Raw genomic sequence first — 10,956 nt, 5'->3', positions numbered from 1 at the left:
CCAACACCTTTTGGATACACTCTCATACATATTTTCTGGATTTCTGTCAATAGCCATTGACATTTAAAGGGTCTTGATAAAAGGTAAAGAGAATCATTTGTACTATTCTAACTTTCAGTAAGGGTGAAATTATGTCAAATTTTGTCAATGTGAAACAATATATAAACTGGCAAACTGAATATTCTTTTGGTGTGTATGGTGCTTCCTCATAGATCGCACTGGGACCAGCTGTTACTTGAATCTGGTTATAGATCTAAAAGAGGTGGTAGGGTTAGTTTCCTAGGAAGATCAGCAGTTCCCCACAAGGCATTTGCTTCAGGGGATCCCATTACAGGTTCTTCAGGTAAGGGAGGATCAGCTTTGCTTTTACTGCCAAAGGATAGTGAGCAGAATTTGGAGTTTAAGATCTTCAGCTTTATTAGAATTTGTCCATCTCTCCTCATCCTAAGATTCAGGGTCTCACCCCTTCTCCATCAATGTCTTATTTTTAACATGAGATCCTGCTAGGTTATGAATTCAATTTGTATTAAAATTTAATTCCTTGCAAGTAGAAATTTAGGCTTTGGTTATCAGAAATCTTAACCCTGAGGCTTCAAGAGATAAGAGTTTCTTTTATGGCAGTCATAGTTTTTGTTCCCTTTCTCAGATCTTAAGCTGAGAATTTAAAGCCCTAAACTCATCATTTTCTTTCTCTGAACTCTTCAGCATACTTAGAAGCAACCAACAAAACTTATTATACTCCTATTTCTACTATAATGTTCTATGGCAGCAAATATTTGGTTACTAAAAGGCTTGCCTTCTCTAAACATTTATCACCGGTGACTACAGGTGAGAATTTAAGTGACTGTTTTGCCACTGCATGCCATGGAATACCACTGTCAATAATCACTAAAACTTTTAAATTAAATCAGATCAGAGAAACAATTCCATAGTCCCATCCTTAAGATGCTATTTCCCTGAGACCACAGCCAGTACCAATAAGAGTATCAGTCAGGGAAGTACAACCACTGTGAATCACAAAATAAGGACTTTACTATAGGAATGAGCCCTTACACAGTTTGGGAAGGAGCCTGTGAACTAACAGACCAGCAAAGAAGCCAGAGGGCTGAAAAAAGGAGTCACCAATGAGGGAAGTCCAGCACATCTAACTAACATGGGACCGTGATGGGAAAGTTCATGGAGCTGCCACTTCTGTGGGTCCACCACCAAGTGTCTAGAGATGGGCCTGGGGCCACTGTTGGTCAACAGGGTCAGAAATTGGGAAGAATTTCCAGACACTGATCAGAGCAAAGCAAGACAAGCTTGAGCTCACTAACGCTTCTGTTTCCAGTTGTTGCCACAGCAACCACAATGACCTTCAGGGAATAATACTTGCTGCTTCATTTCTGCCTTCCAAATCTCATGCACATTCCTCTATTAACCAACTCTAACCTGAAATCATCCAGGGAAGGGGATTTTGGCAAACTTAACCAAGTTCTCTTGGCAAAACTACCACAGTAATGCACAATGTGTGAAATTGAACTGGATCTTGGATTGGGAGAAAAACAACCCATGAGAGTCATTTTGGAGAAACCAAAATGATTTTTTATATGAACTTTAATCAGATGATTAAAGGAAATCAACGTTAATTTTTATACTTGATATTGGCATTGTGGTTATGTAAGAGAATGTCATTCTTAGGAGTTAGGTGCTTAGATATTCAGGGGTAAAATTTCAAATGGTTTAACATTTATTTATTACTCATTAAGTGAACAGTTAACAACTGCTGAATCTAGGAGGTGGATCTATAGATATTTCAACTTTTCTGTATCTTTGAAATTTTTAATAATAAAATAGTAGGGAAAATAAAAGACTGTTTTTGATTATTACCTCCTCCAGAAGCCTTTCCTGCCCACCTTTTCTATCCTCCCTTTTATGTTGATCCTTTTACTCTCCGAGCACCCAAGTATAGTTCTGAGGCATTTATCATACTGTATTATAATTTCTTGTTTTCTAGTCTCTCTCCTCCTCTAAACTTTGACGTCTTTAAAGGACACAGGTATCTTTCACCTCTAAATCTCCAGTGCTTATTCCTGTACCTGGCTCAGGGTAGGTTCTCCATTCATTGTCGTTCACTCAAGAACAGAAGAAAGTCTAATTGAGAAAATTTCTCCAGGGATACCACCAAATTAGAGTTCAAATGAATCTAAGGAAAGCAAGGCTTGGGGTTTAAAAATTTTTGTTTTAAATTACAAAAGTAATAAATGTAAATTAAAATAATAGAGAATCAAGATGAAAATGAAAATTTTTTTATATATATATATTCCAACGCCTGGAGTCAAGAGTTTAGAATGTATCCTTCCAGAACTATTTCTATGCAACTATAAATACACACACACACACACACACACACACACACACCCCAAATCTTGTTTAGTGACTTACTTTTCTTTTAATGTAATAATATATTTTGGAGTTTTCCACATCAGTGTATAAGATCTCCATCCTTCTTTACACAGGCTTCATAATAATTTGTTGTAAAGATGTGCATTTATTTCTTTAACTACCACATTTGGATGAGCATATAGGGAGAGGAGCAGTTTCTACATGAAACCAGTAGCCTAGACAAAAAAGGAATTTGGCAACAGTAGTCAAAGGAGTAGGAATAGCTCAGCCTTGAACTGTGAGTACAGTCAGGGTAAACGGGCAAGGAAGGGATTTTACCAATGTCTCAGCTTACAGAAAGACTTGCCCTCTTCAAGAAACAAAATAGACAGCCGTAGAAGAGAATGATCCAAGTGTGACACTCAATTGAGCCGATGACAAAGGTGAGAACATGTAAGCACCTAATCTGTGTGTACCGATACCTTCCCACTAAATTAACACTATTGGAGCAGTCTGCAGCTGCCAATTGTAGATTGTACACAGCCGCAACCACAAGGCAACAAGTGAAAGTGGCAAGTGTATGTATGGGTCTGCTTCATCTTGGAGGAGAAAGTCCCACAGGTTTCCCAGTGAAAACAGAAAGTTACCCAAGCAAGTGTTGATGAAATTCTACCAGAAAACTAATGTTTCGAGGGTTGTGGCTCTCATCATTTGACATTCCCACTGCTTTCATTTTTCATATCCATTTCTCATGCACAAAAACAAGCCTATTTTGTGCTGCAGTGCCTCCCCCCACCTCTTTCTGAGGGTCCTCGCCCACTCTAACTATCCGAACTATTTTCTTCTAAATTTCTAATGCCCAATTTGTGTTCTACTCAGACTGTCACTGTGTCAACAAAAAGATGATAGACTGCATTAAGACAATTAAAATGAGTTGTATTATCTTGATGGTGTTTAACTATTCTAAAACACAGCACAAGCCCATCCATGTTAATTTACCTTCACTGCCATGTTATGTGTGTGTGTTCGTGGCTCTGTCTGCTGCTAATGGCAAATATTCTTGACAATAAAATAAATATTAATAGCTTTATATGCAAAATTTACTTTCTAGAAATCCAATGAATGGTGATCTAAGAAATAGCAAGTTTTGGAGATAAAGTGAGTCCTTAAAATGGCAATTTTGATCTGAGATTCTGTGTAGTACCAGGAAAGTGAATGTTCCATTATACAAATACTACTCAATAATGTTTGCTGGTGTTTTTTAGTGTTTGAATATTTGTTGCAGGTTACAGTCATTTGTAACTACTTTGACAAGAAAGTCAATGAAAGGAGGTGTGAATGTTGGAGAATACACTGACATGAAATTAGAAATTGATTTAAAATCTGAATTTGCAAAAGTAATACCAATTTCAACAGTAAAACCAAAATCAAGCAAGCAGGCAAAATATTTTTATTGTTAGAAGGGAAATGAGCTTGTATTAAGCAACATGTACTCTAATGCCTAATTTAAAAATGCTTTTGGATGTATTTTTAGCAATCTGATATTAATGCAAATGAAAATTTCTTTTATATCTAAAATATTTGTCACAAAACAAAGATTAAAACTATTAGGGAGGGCAATTAATGTTTTTGTGTTTAAAATTTTCATTTTAAGAATGTTAATTTTTAAATACTAAATTTTGGTAGCATTATCTTTCAAGTTTTAAAATGGTTTTTATTTGGCATTTATTTTATGTTAACTTTTTAAATTACCTTTAGTGTTTTCTATTATCAAATGTCTGTATTGGGTAAAGATCACATTTACATGTTATTGGAATATATAATCTTATCACAATATGTTGGTTTATGATAATAATAAATGTGCATTTTTTATTACACTGCCTTTTTTACAACAAACCTCTGAAACTTTTAGTATAACCTTATCACAGAAAACCGATTCACTGTTTATTATGGTTACTCACTATTATTTAAAACATGTAAATAAAGTGTTATGAAAAATACAGAATAGCTTATAATATCAAGATTCTCCCCCAAAGAAATTCTTGGGAATTTCTATCTCTTATTCCCAAATCCTGAAGAGTGGCTATAAATTGATAATTTTTAAAGCCTGTGAAAGGCACATGGGCAGTCATACTACTATTGTATCTGTTGTCATATATATTTAAATTTGTCCATAATAAAAAGTAAAACAAAATTGGAACATGCTACATTTCTGCCTAACCTTCAATGGCTTTTTAACGCCCTTAGGGTAAAAGCCAACAGCTTTACTATTCTCTTCAAAGCTCGCACAGTTTTGACTCTATCACCTTACCAGTCCCAACTCGTTTCAATTTCCCACTGCTTTCCAGCAACACTAGTCTTCTTTCAGTTCCTCAAACTCACCACTTTCCTGACTTGACCTTTGGCCATGATGTTCACTTTGTTTACAATTACTCTTCTTGTCACTATTTCCCTGGCTAACTCCTACACATCTTTAAATGAATTCCTCTTAGAGGCTTTGCTTGGATCAACCTCCTCCACGATTCCACCACCAAATCTATATTAGGTCTTCCTGTGATAATCTCACACTATTCCTTTAGAGCACTTAACACAGTTTGTAGTCATATATTTACCCATGACTCATTGGATTAATGACTGTCTTCCTCACTATATAGTAAGGGCAGAGAGTGTCTGTTTTTTCACCGCTGTTTTGCCTGCACCTAGCACAATACCTGGTACAAAATAAGCCCTTAGTAAATGCTAATTTAAACAATCCTGACTGTGCAAGGGAGACAGATACTGTAACAATTAGGAAATAAAGCAAGATTGTCGTCAGTGAATATACAACAGCTCTTAGTGATCACCTTTTTTTTTTTTTCTATTGCTCATAAACCTATTCTAGAATCTCGCTGAGATCAACATTGAGCTTGCTATTTGTTATTTCTGGAGTCTACTTTTCTTCCCAACAGCTTGAATTAAATCTAAAACTGATCCTCCAAGGTTGGCAATGGAGGGAAAATAAGCATAGAAGACTTAAGAGATTTGGCAACCAATTTTAATGTCAGGACTTTATTTACCTAGAATTCCAAGTCTGACTCTTGCCCAACACTTAGTTCCTGGTGCAAATCAAAGAGGACTTCACTGAAGATTTTAAAAACATTAAAAAGACAACACTGGAACATCATGAAAAACTTTAAACCAACAGAAATTTAACAAATTAGGTGAAATAAAGAGATTCCTTGAAAAACACAAATTATTGCAACTGAATGAAGAAGAAATAAAATACCTAAATAGCCCTATATCAATTAAACAAATTGGATTTGAAAAGCAAAATCCCTCCTGGGCCCAGATGGCTCCATTTGTAGCAAATTATATTCAACAGTTATCCTAAAATGCAAGATTGGTTTAACATTTGAAAATCCAATATTGTAATTTACCATATTGATAGAATAAAAGAGAAAAATGATACGGTTATCTCAATAGATGCAGAAAAAGCATTTGGTCAAATTTAAAACCTATTTATAATAACAAAAATGAAACTCTCACTGATTTTATTTTTTGGTCCAAGATTCACCTTGTATGCATGTTGCTTAACTTCCATGCTTTTCACTGTACCAAGGTTTTCCCTCTACCGCCAATCCTGAAGGAGTCAACGCTCAACCTTAAATAAATATTTGAATATCTGTAATGGGCTAGGCGATGTTATAGGAGCTGAAGATACAGTTGTGAACAAACAGAGGAGGTCCCTGCCTTATAGAGTTCACATTCTTAGAAATAGGTTTGATTTTATTAAGAGTTCTGGGAGAACTCCTTTCACTGTCACCCTACTTGTGCCACTTTTGGGAAATCTGAGTGTGTGCCTGTCTTCAAAACTTCTCTTCTGTCCTCCCATTCTCCATGATTTCTCACAGATTATAGAGTAAATGATGACTACACCTACAAGCTCTTTCAGTGCCGTAGGAGGTAATTTATCTGGGTCCTGGAGTCTTGGACCCTTTGAAACACACAGAGGCTCACTATATTATTTTTCTCATATCTCAGATTTCAATCCACATTTACCCTCATTCCCCTTAATGGAGCTCTAAAGAGGAGAAGCATGGTTTTCTCTCTGTCACTTGTAAATCTAGCGTCATATGCCCAAGTGCTAGATTAATAATTATCTTCTTGCTCTAAACACTTTTTTTAAATTAAAAAAAGTCTTTATTGAAATATGATTCACATACCTTTTTAAGTTTTTTCCATTTAAAGTGTATAATTTAATGCTTTTTAGTATATTAATAGGGTCTTGCAACCATGTAGGGTTAACTCAGAACATAGCCCCTCCACATACTCAGAAGACTGATAGCTGCCCGGCCAGCAGCCGAGGAAGGCAGTACACAAAGAGCTTTCAGCAGTGCCTTCTCCCATGGACATTATCTGCTTCCGTAACCAAGCAGTATATCTTGCTCCCATCTATCAGAGAAGGTGGCTGCTCCCCAATGAAATAACGCCTCTTCCCGCTTGTAGGCATAAAAAAACTGTGCTTGCTCTTGGTCAGTAATTTTATTCCTGCAGCTTCGACCAGCCACTGCTGAAGCTTTGACCAGCCACTGCTGAAGCTTCCCTGCCTTGTGAGTAATAAATGGCATTTCTCATCCCCTTGGTCCTCCTGGTGGTTCTTTCAGAATATCCAAATGCAAGTGCAAGTTCCAGGCCTGGGGCTCCTGCATTACAAACCATCGTAATAATCTAATTTTGAACATTTTCATCTCCCCTTAAGGAAATCTTATACCCATTAGTAGTCAATCCTAAACACTTTTTTAAAAGTTTTTCAGTTACAGTTGACATTTAATATTATTTTATATTATTTTCAGGTATACAGCATAGTGGTTAGACATTTATATAATTTACAAAGTGATCCCCTGATTAGTCTGGTACCCACTTGGCATGATACATAGTTATTAAAATATTATTGACTATATTCTTTATGCTGTGCTTCACAACCTCATGAACCTTAAACATTTTTTAAAGTGTCTTTATTACTGTCCTTAGCTGGTTTTCTCAAGCCTCAGTCTAGGGAGGGTCTTCCTCCCTAGTTTCGGTCTCCCTAGACCTGATCCCATGACCTGATTCCATGACTTGCGCGCACATTCTCTGATATGTATCTTTGTACTTGCCCTTCTTTTGTTTTCTTTTCTCTGCTTTTAGGACCATAGAGAATATTGTCTTCACAACAGCTATCCTACTTTCCCCCATTATGTAGCAGTTTGCATAGTTGGAGCTCCAACTTCTAGGGAGGGGAGGTTCTGACTAAACTGCACTTAAAGTCTTTACTTTCTCTGTACTTTTCAGTTAGATGGGTCAATAAATTTCCTTTATTCTCTAAGCCAGTTAGTTGGATTTGTTTTGTTAAACTGATTGTGGAGTCCTACTGAGGATTTCTTTATTATTTTTTTATAAACTTACTGAGGTATAATACATACATGCAATCCATCCATTTAAGTTGTAAACATAAATCAGTGGTATTTAGTGTATTCATGGAGTTGTGCAACCATCACCACAATTTTAGAGTATTTTCATCACCCCAGCAGTCACTCTCCATTTCCATCAACATTGGACTATTGACCTCCAGAACTGTAAAATAACAAATTTGTATTGTTTTAAGCCACCAAGTTTGCGGTAACTTAATTATAGCAGCAATAGCAAATGAATAAACAAGTACTTATTAGGCAATACCTTCTTTGGAGAAATGTTTACGCAAATTTGTGCCCATTTTTCAGTTGGATTATTTATCTTTTTATTGTTGAGTTGGTAAGAGTCCTTTATATATTCTGGATACAAGTCCCTTAACAGAGATATGATTTATAAATATTTTCCCACATTTTGTGGAGTTTTGTTTTTGTTTTTCACTTTCTTGGTCATGACCTTGGAAGCACAAAAATATTTAATTTTGATGCAGTCTCTTTGATCTATTTTTCTTTTGTTGATTGTGCTTTTGGTGTCATATTTAAGAAGGCTTTGTTTAACCTAGGGTCATGTTATCTTCTAAGAATTTTATAGTTTTAGCTTTTATATTTAGGTCTATGATCCACTTTAGATAATTTTTGTGCATGGGGTAAAGAAGTGGTTCAACTGCATTCTTTTACATGTGAATATCCAATTGTCCCAGCACTGTTTATTGAAAAGACTATTCTTTCCTCATTGAATTGTCTTAGCAAACTTGTTGCCAATCAATTGACCCTAAAGGTGGCAGTTTATTTCTGGAGTTTCCAATCTGTTCCATATATATGTCTGTACTTATGCCACTACTACCTGGTCTTGATTACTGTAGCCACTTACTATTTTTAAATAGAAAATTTATTATAAAGATAACATATTACCATTAAAAAAAATTAAAGGATAAGGAGAAGAAAAAAATTACCAATGATTCCAATACTTTAACACAACCACTTTTAATAAATTAGTGTATTTCTATGTTTTGGAGTTTTCTTTTTTAACATATCTTAGATTATAATATATATTATACACAATTTTATATTTTGATTATTTTACTTAACATTGAAATAAAAACATTTTCCCATGTTACTAGAAACTTTACAAAACATCTTTTCTGGTGGTTGCATTAATGTTCTACTGTGGGAACGTACTAAAATTTTTTGAAACAATCTTTTATTTTTTGACACGCAAGTTTCTATTTTTTCAGTCTTTTAAACAACACTGCATTTTTATGAATAATTCTTTGTATATATTCTGGATAATTTTCTTAGGATAATTTAAGAGGAGTATAATTGATATGCATCACCAGATTGTTTCCCTAAAATGGTATCAGTTTACATCATCACTAGTAGAGTGTAAGAATAGCCATTGCATTGCATGCTTGTCAGCACTAGATATTCTTTTTTTTTTTTTTTCCTGTTTTTAACTTTTGCAGGTTTGATAGATGAAAAATGATACCTGGTATTTAAAATTTGCATTTTTTGTTATTAGTGAAGTTGAACATTTTCTCACGTGTTTTTTAGCCCTATATACTGTATTTCCTCTTTTGCGAACAGTTCAGGTTCATTTATTTTTTGCTGAGGTCCTTGATCAGTTCTGACTAATTACTCTGGATCCTGGCTTTCCTATCACTAACCAACTCTTAACATACCTAGATCTTTCACTCAGAACATATAGAAAGGGGTTTTCTGAATAAAGAAGATATTAAAGAATATAGAGATATCTGGAAAGGGGCTTTTCTTCAGGAAGTGGAAGGATGAAATAAATGCGGTCAGAGTAAAACTATCCAATTCTGAAAGGGATATTAGCTGTCCCTGACCAGCTCCAGTAGCCAGAAAAGTTGACAAACGAAGCCCTAGGGAAAGCACTGAGGTTTCGAGAATTTCCATACTTAAAAATCTCCAAGTTTAAATTTCCATTGCCTTACATGTAACCTTGAACTTAAGCTCTTCAGGACTGTGATAAAGATCTAAGTGGTCTTCTATTTGGAAAAGACTTGGGGCAGGGGTAGGGGCACTGCAAAAGGGATGTGAAGCCATTATCTATTTATGCCCAAGACAGGAATAGAAAGACTAAACTTAAACTGTCTTAAGACAAATATGAGTTAGCTATCATTAAGGATAGCCAATGGTTAGAGTTGTGAGTCTCTGGAACAGATCATTGTAAAAATCTGTACAGGTCTCTTTGGTTACTTTGAGGAATAAATTGATAATTTCTTGGTAACTCTTCGTAACAGGCATATCCTAACAGGGATGGGCTAACTAATTTGGATTCCGGCTGACCTATGGGAGGTGACGTAAGGTGAAAAAGTATGATCTCAGAGGGCCATGACATCATCACATCATCCAGCCATTTCTGAATTAGACCAGCCCATTAACATATATGGATTCTGGGCATGACTGGGAATCCCACAAAAGTCATACTACAAGGCTGAAGGTAAGGGGGGAATACCAGACCGGAACATGACATTTCATACTGCTTCCCTGGCAGGACATTTTCAAAGAAACAAGAACTGAAATGTAGCTTGAATTGGCATGCAAAGCAGGTGGCTATTTCAGTCTGAATCATGAGCAGGGACCAGAGTGGGCCATCTGAAACTAAAGGGCAAAAGAAAACCAAACACCAAGGTGAGAACTGTGCATGATAAAGAATTGAAACTGTCCAGACGACCGGACAGTTCCAAGCATTAGCTATGCTGGGTCCTGGGCCAGGAAGCAGAATTTTATAACATTTTCTTCCTGGTTAGAGTCATGCAACAGTGATATTCTCCCCCAACTGATGCAGGACAGGGCAAATATCTCAAGTAGGGGGTTGCGGGAGACCAAGCCCTGCACTGAGAGAAGAGGGTCCTTTGGCGGAGAGTGTAGAAAGAACTCAACTCACACACCAAAGTGAGAGTAAAAGGACAGTTTATTAGAAAAAGGATAACACTCCACAGATGAAGCGTCGTCTCCTCTCAGAGGCAGAGAGTGAGAGGGACTAAGAGAGATGATATGGAGAGAAAGACAGTGAGAGGGACAGTGAGAGGGACCCTGAGTGCTCGGGGAATTCAGTTTATATATCATTCTTTAGTTCTTGTGAGTTATAGTTTAAAGATTTTGTTAACCCATTTTCTTTGATATGGACATACAGTGAGGA

The sequence above is a fragment of the Pteropus medius genome, unplaced genomic scaffold, assembly GCF_902729225.1.
Source record: "Pteropus medius unplaced genomic scaffold, Ma_sr-lr_union100, whole genome shotgun sequence".
NCBI lineage: Eukaryota > Metazoa > Chordata > Mammalia > Chiroptera > Pteropodidae > Pteropus > Pteropus medius.
Note: the sequence above shows the minus strand (reverse complement) of the source record.